Source organism: Eptesicus fuscus, chromosome 9 (assembly GCF_027574615.1).
Source record: "Eptesicus fuscus isolate TK198812 chromosome 9, DD_ASM_mEF_20220401, whole genome shotgun sequence".
In the NCBI taxonomy this organism is placed as follows: Eukaryota; Metazoa; Chordata; class Mammalia; order Chiroptera; family Vespertilionidae; genus Eptesicus; species Eptesicus fuscus.
The window spans coordinates 91,744,039-91,758,575 of NC_072481.1; the positions used below are offsets into that span (position 1 = coordinate 91,744,039).

Genomic DNA, 14,537 nt, shown 5'->3' on the forward strand with positions numbered 1-14,537 from the left:
GAAAAAAGAGATAGAGGAAGACATAAACAGATGGAGAAACATACCATGTTCATTGATTGGTAGAATCAACATCATTAAAATGCCCATACTACCCAAAGCAATCTATAGATTCAATGCACTCCCCATTAAAATACCAACGGCATATTTCACAGACCTAGAAAGAACTCTCCAAAAATTCATCTGGAATAAAAAAAGACCCCAAATAGCCACAGCAATCCTGAGAAAGAAGAATAAAGTAGGAGGGATCTCACTACCAGATTTCAAGCTGTATTACAAAGCCACTGGTCTCAAAACAGCATGGTACTGGCACAAGAACAGACATATAGATCAATGGAATAGAATAGAGAACCCAGATATCAACCCAAACCACTATGCTCAATTAATATTTGACAAAGGAGGCATGAACATACAATGGAGTCAAGAGAGTCTCTTCAATAAATGGTGTTGGGAAAATTGGACAGATAGATGCAAAAAAATGAAACTAGATCACCAACTTACACCATGCACAAAAATAAACTCAAAATGGATACAGGACTTAAACATAAGACGGGAAACCATAAAAATACTAGAGGAATCCACAGGCAGCAAAATCTCAGACATATGCCAAAAGAAATTCTTCACTGATACTGCCCCGAGGGCAATGGAAGCTAAAAAGAAAATAAACAAATGGGACTACATCAAAATAAAAAACTTTTGCACAGCAAAAGAAACCATCAACAAAACAACAAGAAAGCCCACTGTATGGGAGAACATATTTGCAAATGGTATCACTGATAAAGGTTTAATCTCCAACATCTATAGGCAGCTTATACAACTCAATAAAAGGAAGATAAATGATCCAATAAAAAAATGGGCAACGGACCTAAATAGAATCTTTTCCAAAGAAGACAGAAGGAAGGCCAAGAGACACATGAAAACATGCTCTAAGTCACTAATTATCTGAGAGATGCAAATCAAAACGACAATGTGGTACCATCTCACACCTGTCAGAATGGCTATCATCAACAAATCAACAAATGACAAGCGTTGGCGAGGATGTGAAGAAAAAGGAACCCTCGTGCACTGCTGGTGGGAATGCAGACTGGTGCAGCCACTGTGGAGAACAGTATGGAGTTTCCTCAAAAAACTGAAAATGGAACTCCCATTTGATCCAGTAATCCCACTCCTAGGAATATATCCTAAGAAACTGGAAACACCAATAAGAACGGATATATGCACCCCTATGTTCATAGCAGCACAATTTACAATAGCTAAGATTTTGAAAAAGCCTAGGTGGCCGTCAGCAGATGACTGGATCGGAAAACTGTGGTACATCTACACAATGAAATATTATGCTGCCATAAAAAAGAAGGAATTCTTACCATTTGCAGCAACCTGGATGGAATTGGAGAACATTATGCTGAGTGAAATAATCCAGTCAATGAAAGAAAAATACCACATGATCTCACTCATTTATGGATAATAATGAACATTATAAACTGTTGAACAAAAAGATAGATACAGAGACAGTAAAGCATCAAACAGACTGTCAAATTACAGCGGGAAAGTTAGGGAGAGGTGGGGGAGATAAGAGATCAACCGAAGGACTTGTATGCATGCATATAAGCATAACCAACAGATGCAAAACTCTGGAGGGTGAGGGCATATATGGGAGTTGGGTGGGGGGGCAATGGTAAGATATGTACACATATAATACCTTAATAAAAAAATAAAATAGCAATAACTATGTACCTATCAATAATTACTTTAAATGTGAATGGATTAAATGCACCAATCAAAAGTCAAAGGTTAGCTGAATGGACAAAAATACCAGATCCATACATATGTTGTCTTCCAGAGATCCCTTTAGATTGAAAGACACACAGACTAAAAGAACTGGATGGGAAAAGATATTTCATTGCAAATAGAAATTTTAAAACACTAGAGTAGCAATACTTAGAGACTTTAAAACAAAGGTTTAAAGATGAAGAAGGAGCTGCGGGTCCCAGAGTCCTTGGCCCCGAGCCCCGAGGAGCTGAGAAGCCATGGACTGCCACAGCTTCCTGGTGGAGCCCATCAGCTGCCCAGCTGCCAGGCCTGACACACGGACCGCACGCAGATTGCCATCTGCCCCAGCCACTGAGAGGTGCACACCTATGAGAAGGGCAGAGCCAAGTGGTGCACCAGCTCAGGGAGCACAACGGGCAGGTGACAGGCATTGCCTGGGCCCCTGACAGTAACCGCCTTGTGAGCTGCGGCACAGACCACAATGCGTATGTGTGGACTCTGAAGGGCCGCAGTGGAAGCCCATCCTGTCATCCTGCGGATCAACCTGGCTGCTCGCTGTGTGCGCTGGGCCCCCAACGAGAACAAGTTCGCTGTGGCAGTGGCTCCCGCGGGTCTCCATTTGCTATTTCGAGCAGGAAAATGCCCGGTGGGTGTGCAAGCACATCAAGAAGTGCATTCGCTCCACCGACTGGCACCCCAACAGCGTGTTCCTGGCCGCAGGCTCCTGCGACTCCAAGTGCCCTGTGTTCTCAGCCTCCCTAAAGGAAGCGGAGGAGTGGTCAGCACCCACCCATGGGCTCCAAGATGCCTTTCTGGGAGTTTGAGTCCAGCAGGGGCTGCCCTGGGTACACAGTGTCTGCCTTTCAGCCAGGGGCAGCCGCCTGGCCTGGGTCAGCCACGACAGCACGGTGTGCCTGGCTGATGCTGACCAAAGGCAGTCGCGATCTGGCCTCTTAAAACGCCGTCACTGCTGGCCGCGACCTTCATCGGAGAAAACAGTCTAGTGGCTGGGGAAGCACTTTTACCTACGAAAGAGCCTAGGGGGCGCTGAGCTTCGGTGGGTGGAAGGACGTGCCCAAACCAGGCTCTAGACTCGCAGCACAAAAACAGCATCGGCCAGATCTCCGTGCTCAGCGGGAGGTGCGGGAGGAGGAGGAGGAGGCCGGAAAGTGCTTGCAGTTCTGCACCACCGGCCTGGGCATGGACAGTGGCATGAGCATCTGGGATGTCAGCCTTGAAGGACTTCAAGATGAAATGACCTGTGAGGAGAATGTTGGCCTCATCCCAGCTGCTGGGGGAGGGGTCAGGGAAGCTAAGGAAGGCTCACTTTGCTGAATATTTCTAGGGTAGCATTTTGGGTCCCCACAGGGGAAACGGAGGAGAGGATGTAGGAAGCTTTTCTTACCTATTTGAAGGAACACGTGCCTTTTTCTTAAACAAATACTTTCATTTATTGTAAAAAATGTTCCCAAAGCACTCTGCTAGTCAAGAACTGCTTCAAAACGTGGAGATAATAAAAATACAATTGTAGACATGAAAAATAAATAAACAAAGGTTGTAAAAAAGACAAAGAAGGACACTATATAATGATTTTAAAAAGTCAATCCAACCCACCTAAATATAAAAAGCAAATATTGATGGACATAAAGGGAAAATTGACAGTCATATGGTCATAGTAGGGGCCTTTAACACCCCCAGTGACATCAATGGATAAATTTTCCAGACAGAACCCTGGTCAGGTGGCTTAGCTAGTTTGAGCATCATCCTGGACACGAAAAGATTGCAAGTTTGATTCCCAGTCAGGGCACATACCTAGGTTGCAAGTTCAATCCTTGGTGCTAATGACAGGCAAGCAACCAATGATCTCATATCAGTGTTTCTTGCTCGCTGTCTTTCTCTAAAATCAATAAAAAATAATATCCTCAGGTGACGATTAAAAAAAAAAATCTTCCAGAAGAGCATAAAAAAGGATACAGGTCTTAAATGACACATTAAACCAGAATGTTTTAAAGCACTTTAAATACCACATTTATTATGAGTTCTTTTCTGACAAAAGTAATATATGTTCACATGAAATTTGGGAAACACATATAAGCACCACAAATAAAATAGAATTACAAATAATGGCGTAATGATAACCACTAACAGTATCTAGGTATATATATCCTTTCAGTCTTTTTTCTATTACACACATATATACCTACACACTGTATTTAACAAGACTTGGCCCATGTTCTGCACCATATTGCTATTTGTGTACCAAATAAAGGCTGCATTAAACTAGACTAAGCACGGATAATTCCTGCTAGTGGAGTACTCCAAAGCCTAAATGTACCATAAAGTCAGGGAGGGTTCTATTTGACCATGTGGGAAGGACTTGAGAATGTTTTTATCTGCAGATGAGAAACCCCAGCAGAGCTGGAGAGGTGAGGGCCTGGGGGCGTGGGGATGGTGGCATTTAAGGCATAGTTTGGGGGAGTCTTGGTCCTTTCTAAATGAGTATTGCACTTCCTTGTCTTAGAACACATTTTCCAAAATTTTATAAAACATTTGCTCATTGTAAGAAGGTTGAGAAATTTCAAAAATTATATAACAAAAATAAGTTTCATGTAATCTTATCAGCCACTGCACATGTCTTTCCTGATAATGATCAGAAAGCTCATGTATGTATCTGTCCATAAGAAAATACGTTGGTTACTGTAAAATACTATTGAAGTGCAGTTACAGCTGTGCCTCTGCCAGAAAGGAAACCTGAGTCAGGGGAAGGTGTGAGGTGGGTTACAAGGAGTCCAGGTGTGTGACGGGCATGGCCTCCCCCACCTCCCGGCCAGCTCAGCAAGGGGACAGTGCCCTGCTGTGGGACCTCTGCCTCAAAGGGGCCAGTGCTAACAGAACAGGAGCCCCAGACACCCCCTTACCCTAGAGACACAAAGAGCCAGCAAGGGGTCCCACGGGGGGGGGGGGGGGGCGGGAAGGGGGCGGGGGGGGGGAGGGCGGGGGGGGGGGGGGGGCGGTTCTCTGTGCTGGGCAATGACTCTATATGGTCACAAGACACCCCTGCCGGCTAGGATTTCACAGCTCATCACAGCTCAAGAGAACAGGGTTCATGTAGGGTTTGCCCCTAGAACCACATTCCCTTTTAAAGGGTTTGTCTTCCTAAGAAATTGCCTTGTCTGAACTTGCTGGTTCTCCGACTCCAAGACACTTACACAATGTAGGGGAGAGGTGAGGCCCTCTGTCCCAACATTTGGGATGTTGACGTTACAATTTGCTTTTTTTTTTTAAATGAATCTTTATTGTTCAGATTACAATTGTTTCTCCTTTTTCCCCACATATCTCCCCACCACCCAGTTCCTACCCCCCCTCTTCCCTTACCTCCCCCCCCCCCGCTGTCCTTATCCATAGGTGTATGATTTTTGTCCAGTCTCTTCCCATACTCCCCACACAGACACCCCTTTCCCCCTGAGAATTATCAATCTACTCCCATTCTATGCCTGATTCTATTAAGTTCACCAGTTTATTCTGTTCCTCAGATTTTTAATTCACTTGACTTTTAGATTCACTTGTTGAAGATATGTATTTGTTGTTCATAATTTTTATCTTTCTTCTTCTTTTTCCTCTTTTTAAAGAATACCTTTCAGCATTTCATATAATGCTGGTTTGGTGGTGATGAACTCCTTTAGCTTTTTCTTATCTGTGAAGCTCTTTATCTGCCCTTCAATTCTGAATGATAACTTTGCTGGGTAGAGTAGTCTTGGTTGTAGGTTCCTGCTATTCATCACTTTGAATATTTCTTGCCACTCCCGTCTGGCCTGCATGGTTTCTGTTGAGAAATTAGCTGATACGATTTGCTTTTTGTAATAGTCGAGTGTGTAAGAAAAACAGACGCCCACATTTCCCCTTGAGTATGGCGCATTGTGCTTGCCAGCAAATTACCACACCTGGGAGAAGGGAGGTCCCTGTCTCTCGCTTGTATAATTAAGGCTGGGGATGGGAGGGCGTGGGGGGTGGGCTGAGAGAAAAGGAAAGCAGACCAGAGGCTGGGGAGGGCACCAGCAGAAAGGAGGCCAAGCCTGTTGTGTCTGGCTCCTGCCTGGAGCACCCCGGTGATTGTTTTGTGCTCTGGACTTTTTAAAAAGGCTTTTCTATAAACAGTCACTGATTCACATAATGCATAATTCAGCAGATAGTAAGATTCCCTTATATTTTATACAAAACTACTTATCAAATTTAGGTTGGGCCAAAAAGATGTTCTAAAATGTAAATAAGTTACTACCAGCTTTTAACGCCCCTGGCTGGCAGTAACCTTCTTAGAGAAGGATGGCAGCCTCTCCCACCCTGGTGATGTTTCCTGTATGCTTCTCTCTCCCCTCCCACCCCCAAGACTGCACAGAGGGCAGCCCAGCCCCGGCCACAAGATCCCCCTGTCCAAACAGCTGTTGAACTGCATCCAGCACAGCCAGGGGTGAACCTGAGGAGGGGCGGTGAAGGATTAAAGAAGACAGACAAGAGAATACAGTTGGGACCAGGTGGATCACTGTGCCTGAATGAGGAAACAGTGACACAGCCTGTAAGCAGAAGCTTTATTTTATAGTCAGATCACACAAAGCAAAACAAGGGCAAGATGTTTACAATGTTCTTGCAAGTTTCAAATCTGCTTCTTTCCTGTTGTTGCCATTCTCTGCTCTCTATCAAACTTTGTTTAGGCAGCACTTGCTGCACCCTCCCTCTCCCCCCCCCCCCCCCTACCAAACCACAGGATGCGTGGGGCAACAAGGCTGGCAGGGGGGTTAGTGAGGGATGATCAAATGACTGAACAGCAGGCTGTGTGGGGCAACCAGGATGGCCGGGGGCGGGGGGCAGTAAGGGGCAACCAGGCCAGTGGGGGGGGCAGTTGGGAGTGACCAGGCCAGCAGGGGGTGTGTATTAGGGTTGACCAGGCTGGCGGGGGGGGGGGGGGTAGTTGGGGGCAACCAGGCCAGCAGGGGGGGCAGTTAGGGGTGATCAGGCTGGCAGAGAAGGCAGTTAGGAGCCAGCAGTCCCAGATTGTGAGAGGGATGTCTGACTGCCGGTTTAGCCCCAATTGGGACTAAACCAGCAGTCGGACATCCCCCAAGGGGTCCCGGATTGGAGTGGGTGCAGGCTGTGCTGAGGGGACCCCCCCTCCTGTGCACAAATTTTGTGCACTGGGCCTCTAGTCATAATAATAAAAGGCCAGAGGCGTCACAACCAAAACAACCAAATGAGCAGTCTCCATGAGGTGGCATTGACCACTTCTCGGTCCCTCACCCCCCACTCGCGAGTGGGGGCAGGGCTGGACTGGGGAATGGCAACTGGCCATGGGCTGAACTGCTGACCTCTTGGTCCCTTCCTCCCGGCCCGCAGGCTCTGATGGATCAGTGATGGTGAACGAGGGAATTGGAGTGGGTGGCAGGAGGACTGGGCTGGCTGTCAGACCATTGGGATTACCAGCTCATCCCCAGCTGCTCAGGGGCTCAGGCCTGTGGCAAAGCAGGCACTGGCAACTTCACCTCCATGCACATATGCCGGGCCTGCCACTGATGGAATGCACCGCCCACTCGGGGCGCTCATGCCGGGATGGGTAGGTCGCAGGCTCACTCCGCAGCCTCTGTCAGCACTTCCAGCTCCAGCAGCAGTGGCAGCGGCAGCGGCAGCGCCCATGTGAGCGGCCCCAAGCAGGCAGCGCGTTCCATAAGCTGCTGGCCTGGTGCACGTGCATGGAGGTTACGTCTCCAGCACCTGCTTTCCCACAGGCCTGAGCCCCAGAGCAGCTGGGGATGAGCTGGTGATCCCAAAGGCCTGATAGCCTGACAGCGGAGGCAGCGTTTGGCCTGGGGACTGGCGAATGGGCAGAAAATGGCCCTGATTGCAGGAGGCTAGGTCTAGGGATCCTACCTGCACAATTTAATCATGCGCTAGGCCTCTAGTATAATATAATCTATATATATATAAAACCTTAATATGCAAGTAGACTGAACGGTGGAACAACCAAACAACTGAACAACTCGTCACTATGACATGTGCTGACTACCAGGGGGTGCACACGGAACATACGGGCGTCGGCTGTGGTGGGATGGTGGAGCAGGTGAGCAGGGGTGCCAGACCAGGCGGGGTGCCAAACCAAGCAGGGCGCCAGTCGCTGTCATCGGGGTGAGCCTCTGGTGGTTACTGAAAATTATTTGCTCCCATGTGCCACGGTCCCATTCGGTGCTCGCACCCGCTGCCGGCGCCTGGTGCTGGGCCCAAAAGCTCGGCACTGTCAGCGGGTGCAAGCAGTGGCTGCCGGCCCAAATCGCCCCTCAGAGCTTCTCCACCTCCCCCTGCTCCTGAGGGGTGATTGGGGCAGCAGCCACCACTTGCACCCATTGACGGTGCTGGCCCCACTTGCACTGGCTGCTGGCGCTGACCCCAATCACTCTGCACCATCAGCAGGTGCAAGCGGGGCTGGTGCCATCAGTGCATGGGAATGGCGGCAATGGGAGCGGGGTTGCCCTCAGACAGACTAGGGGCCATGGCGAGAGGGGCTGGGCGAGTGTGTGGAGGAGGGCCCAGGACCCTCCCCCCGCCAGCCCACTGCAGCCTCACAGCCCACAGTTCCTTTCAGGGTGCATGAATTCATGCACTGGGCCCCTAGTACAATACAATACAATACAATACAATACAATACAATACAATACAATACAATACAATACAATACAATACAATAAATACAATACAATAAATTCCCTCCTACAGAAAGCACAATGAAGGCTCTTGCCCCTCTCCCTCTGCCTCCTGACCACCCTAGTGCTTCCCCGTGGGCTCTGTGTTCTTAGGGAGCTGTGAGAATAACAAAATGGTAAAATTATTTCTGATTTCTTTCCCTTGATTTGCCTCTAGTTTCCCCATAACCTCACTCAATGTAATTTGGTTAAAACAGTCGATTGCACTTTAATAAAGATATTTAAACAAAAAAGAGAATGTAAAGATATTTAAACCCACCCCCATTGTTTTACAGAAGAGAAAAGGAGAAAGCCGTTTTCTTCCCCTGGGTGTAGGGCAGGTGAAGTTGTGGGGTGAGCCCCTGAGCCAGCTCATCAGCTGTACAAATGGAAGAACTTTTAACTTGAAGTCTCTGGACTTCACTTAATGGAGAAGGAGTGAGTGAGGAAATGTAGGCATCTCAGGAGCAGAAAGCATACCTTTGCAAAGAAAATGACAACAAAACCCAGGGCAAATAGAATAGAACTGATATGCCAAGAGCAGAGCTTGCAGTGCAGGGTGAATGAATAAATAGCATGAATGACAGGCTCAGGGGAGAACCCACAGGAGACCAACCAGAGGGAACAGCAACCAGAGAGCCTAGGACAAGACTAACAGGTATCTCCGACCAAGGAAGCCTTTTCCCTCAGGGGAGATTTGGGCAGTCATGTGGTCTCAGATAACCATGGTCTTAGCAAGCAACACTGGATATGAGCTAGCTGCAGGTGACTCACCCACACACCTACCACAGCAGGTTCTGGTTTGATCTCTCACTCCCACTAGCAGTTCAAAGCAGTCCTTGCCTCTCTTCTTGTTCTCAGCCCCTCCATTCATGTCATTCCCCAAGGCACACTTTGCCACTACCCTCCACCCCCCATCCTCTGCAGCAGCCCAGCTCCTGCATGAGCCCAGCTCTGGGCCACAGAGGCTCAGGGAAATTCTGCCCACTTGCAACATATACCTTTTAAGTGCCACCTCAACCAAGAAGCTAAACAGAGCTTCTCTGTCTGTTTAAACTTTCCAACCTGTGTCTAAGGCTGTGAGACAGGCCCTTGAGGGTCCCGTGCATTTCTCCAAAACTCGATTCTTCAAAAACTAATTCACCAAACGGCCAATTCACTAAAGGGCTGACTCGCCAAAACCCAATTTGCTGAGTTGTTGACTGAGGCTCACAAATTATCGATTGGGGCCCACTGATCCAGGGCCAGGGCTCCTCACCCAGCCAGGGCTCAAACCCATAGTCATAAACAGAGATTTAGCTTGGGTCCACTCCTCCCTATGTAACTCTCCCAAAAGCCTGAGTTGGTAACTGGTCCAAGGATTTGGGGATCCTGGGTCCCCACAGTTGCTATCTCAGCCTCTTGCTCAGAAGATGTGAGCTCTGGTCCCCCGGTAACATCTCCCAGGTGATCTGTAGCAGCACCACAGGCCTCTGGGTTGACGGGCTGGCAGTCACCAAGGGGTAAATAAGGACAAAGCCTCCTTTTCCAGACTCTCTAATTTCATTCCAGCCTGAGGAGAGCTGCACAGTAACCCTTTCAGCCTGCTGTTCTTCACAGACAAACCCTGGGGAGGTGAGGCGCTTTGTACTGAGCAGGGATGTAAGGCTCATCAGCTGAAGCTTCCCGCCTCCGACCTTATATCTCACTCCTACTTTGCTACCACCCTCTACCTGCCACTTCATTGCATAGTCTCAGTTTTGCATGAGCTAAACCCGTACAGACATACCTTGCTTTATTACACTTCACTTTATTGCACTTTGCTGATATTGTTTATTTTTCAAAAATCAAAAGCTTGTAGCAACCCTGACTCAAGCAAGTCTATCGGCACCATTTTTCCAACAGCATTTGCTGCTTCATGTCTCTGTGTCACATTTTAGTAATTCTCACAATATTTCAAACTTTAGTAATAGTAGTTGTATATTTCTTGTGGTGATCAGTGATCTTTGATGTTACTATTGTAATCGCTCAGATGATGGTTAGCATTTTTGAGCACTAAAATCTTTTTTTAAATTAAGGTGTATACATTGTTTTTGAGAAATCATGCTATTTCACACTCAGTAGACTACAGTATAGTGCAAATAAAACTTTTATAAGCATTGGGAAACAAAAAAATTTGTGTGACTTGCTTCATTGTGATATTTGCTTTATTTCAGTGGTCTGGAACGGAACCCACAATATCTCTGAGGTATGCCTTATATAATTTAAATAGTAATTTTGAAATATTTTACTTCCAGTGAGAATATATTCTGCAGATTTTCTCATGGCTTGCTTAGAATTCTGACCCTTTCCCTTGGAAGTTAGAGGGATTTGTCACTCAGAGCCATGATACCGAGATTTGACAAATATAAAGCTAGCGGGCATCCTGCAGTCTGAGCTGCCCTGAGGCTGATTCCATCTGATTCAGCTCCTCCTGACGGTCAGCTCACACTATGTGCACCACTTCCTTTAAAACTTCTGCAGAAACTTTGTTGTTTTTGTTGTTAATCCTCACTCGAGGATATTTTTCCACTGATTTTTAGAGAGAGTGGAAGGGAGGGGAGAGACAGAGAGAGAGAAACGTTGATGTTAGAGACACATGAATTGGTTGCCTCCTGCATGCACCCTGACCAGGGCAGGGATTGAGCCTGCAACCCACGTGCCCTTGACAGAATCAAACCCAGGGTCCTTTAGTCTGCCAGCCGGCACTCTATCCACTGAGCCAAACAGGCTAGGGCTGCAGAGACTTTTAGAACCTGTTTTACTGGTTCCTTTCATGTGGGTCATTCATTATTGAGCCTTTCCCCAGATTTTTAAAAAATTATTGTTAATGGAAGAAACATTCAAACCTGTGAAGAATTTTTGTGAGTTTATTTGAGCCAAACTGTTGACAAATGGAAAGCAAAATCTCAATAGACTGAGATAGTGCTCTGAAGAATGGCAGTTTTGCACCTTGTTTTATACATTACAATCAAAAGAGGAGACTAAGTGGGTTCCATGAAGTCCATTGGTGATGGATTATTTTCCGGCGTATAAGACGACTTGGCATATAGAAGATTTTCCTGGGTTAAAAAGTCGTCTTATACGCCGGAAAATACTGTATCACTTAATTCAAGGAAGGGTTGACCAGCTAGCTATAAAGAAAATGGGGGTGTATTTGGGTGTCAGTAACATTTGGAGTCAGAGTTTGGATACCCCCAGGACTCTTCATCATTATCTGTGCCTCCATTCAGTAACCTGCTGTCTCCCTGCTGGACAGCTTTTTCCATGAGGCCAGAAACATGGAGGCCAATTCCTTGCTGCTGTTACCTATGATGGTATGTTTCATTGACAATTCAAAACAATCCAGGGTAGGACTGTCAGAGACTTGGTGTGGCAGTGCACCCACTGACCAATCACTGTGGTCAGGGGTTGGGGCTCCACACAGCCCACCCATAACACAAAGTGTCTGTGAGAGGCAGGGGAGAGGACTCCATAAATATGGCAACTTCCAGGAGAACTTTGGAGTTGGAGAAGAAGAGCAGCCATTCCCAAAGGAAAGAAAGACACTAGGCATCTCCTAACAGAGATGTTCAATGCACATTCAGAAAGTCCTTCACCTGGGTAACTCCCATCTTCCATCAAGGCTCAGCTCAAGAAAACTTTCTCTGCCCCCTAGTCTGAATTAAGTGCCCTACCCAGCACTCAACACCCAGCACCCACACATACATCTACCTCTATAGTGGGTTTCTGATCAATTGTCTGACCCCCCACTCCAGTCTATGATTTTCTTGGGAATACAACTGTGGCCATACATTTATGTATTTCTAATACCTAACTCAGTGCCTGGCACATGACATGCTTTCCATAAAAGTTTGTTGACTAATAAATGCATCGAAGAAACATTGAAAAATAACAATGGTGATGGGAGAGAGGCTATAGAGTCTATAGCATATATAAACCAACTACAAAACAGCTCTTGGACCATTTGGTGCAGAAGAGAAGACACTTGAGAAGATCCTGGGAGCCGCATCACACACCAGCACAGAACAACCTTAGGTGCTCACAGAGTCATCAAGAAATAGCTAAATTTGTTCACTTTACATTGTTTACTGAAGAGAATGTATTTATTTTTAAGATGTTCATTAAAATTGTGAAGAAGTAAATATCAGTTCCCTTGATTTCTATGAAATTGTGCTTTCCTGATTCTCTTCTCTATTTATTAACTAAGGAATGCAAAGGGCACTTTCCAGTGCCAATTATAAAGCAGAGGCAGTGCTAGGCATCAGGCCTATAAAGGTATTCACAGCCTGCTGAAACCAGTTGAGGCCTTTGGGAGCAGAGGGCGGAGGGCTCTTGGTCAAGCTGGGGGATCTGGAAGCTTCCAGAAACAGTACTGTAGAGGGAAACAGAATATAGATTTGGGTTATTTGGTTGCAAGCACAAAATCTGACTCTGGCCAACTCAAGCAAAATGGGACCATATTAGAAAGATCTATCAAAGACAGACTCAGAAAAGACAGGAGTCAGAGCAGGTCCAGGGATCCAGAGGTCCAGACAACAAGGACTTGCTGACCATCTGTCAGAGCTCCAGAGCTGGGTGAAGGAGCTTCTAGCATTTCTTGCTCTTCCTTGCGTCATTTCAGTCATATTTCCTAACCCTGAGATGAGGATCTAGGGACGCAGCCTGAGTCACACATCTTCCCCTTAGCCTGGGTAGGTCAGAGCCTATAAATGGCAGATCCACAATCTTGCACATAATGGTGGAGAGAAAATATCACTTTAAGAATAATGAGTACCTGGCCAGTATGGCTCAGTTGATTGTGCCTCATCCTGTGCACTGAAAGGTTGGCAGTTTGATTCCTGATCAGAGCACATACCTGGGTTTTGGGCTCGATCCCAAGTAGCGGGGTGTGCAGGAGGCAGCTGATTAATGATTCTCTCTCATCACTGATGTTTCTCTCTCAATTCTTCTCCATTCCTCTCTGAAATCACTAAGAACATATCTATTTTTTAAAGTGAGTACAGTTTTGGACATGTTGAGTCTGAGGATTTTATGAGGTTTTTTGCAGGGTCTTAAAACCTCAAATCTACCCCCCGCCCCCGCCCGTATAATTCTTTTGTTCATTTTATTCATCAAGCATTTATTGACCTCCTATAATATGCCAGTATTGGGAATATAGCACTTAACACAATCTCTGCCTTTTAGAACTTGTCATCTAGTGGACAAATTCTAACAAAGATAAACAGCACAGTACGATAATGTGCTACATAGAAGGGTAGTTAAGAGAGCTGAAGTAAATTTCCTCTTTTCCTCTTGGCTTAAAGCCATACCTAGGTGAAAGAAAGCTTTTTTTAAATCTTTTTAATGATTATTTTAAATATTATAGTACTCCTGGAGTCATTTTTCTTGCGATTCCCAAACTGTATTTTCAACTCTTCAGAGACCTTCCATTTTCGCACTATAAAGACATGAAATTACCAAAAAATTTACTCCTCTATATTTATTTTAGTTTGTTTCAGCTCAATATGTATATTTATATTCACACAGTATACATATGAAGGGATAGAACCCCAGAACTTGAAGAGAGTTTGTAAACAGCAACAATAAACAGCAAATTGGTCAGAAGACAACTTGATAGAAAGCCAAGCTGTTAAATGAATCCCAATCACTCCCACAATTGCCATATGCCCTGCCACCAGAGCAGCCCTGGGGGGGAGGGAGAAAGGAGGAGGATAGGGGAGAGTGTCCCAGGCAGGAAATCTGGAAACTCCTCTTGGTTTCCCCACCTCCATCCTCTTGCTGTTCTCCAGTCCTGACCCAGAGGATAATTTCTTGTGTCTCACAGTCATACACATCCCTGCAGTCACCTGTTTTCAAGAAATTATGGTGCAAAACTCATCCTGGGAAGTGTACTACAAAAGTGTCTCTTATACCATGAATCATATTGTGAAGAGTAGAAGGCAAAGGTGAAGGGGGAGCTATTCTATCTGCCCCTGATTTAGGAGTAATGCATGCTCTTGATTGATGGCTTCCCACTCTCTAACTGGA

General features: G+C 46.2%; 1 pseudogene; it reads left to right on the plus strand.

Annotated features, from left to right (window-relative positions):
* Positions 1–2,024: 2,024 nt before the first annotated feature.
* On the plus strand, positions 2,025–3,102 carry LOC103298137 (actin-related protein 2/3 complex subunit 1B-like; annotated as a pseudogene).
* The last annotated feature ends 11,435 nt before the right edge of the window (positions 3,103–14,537 follow it).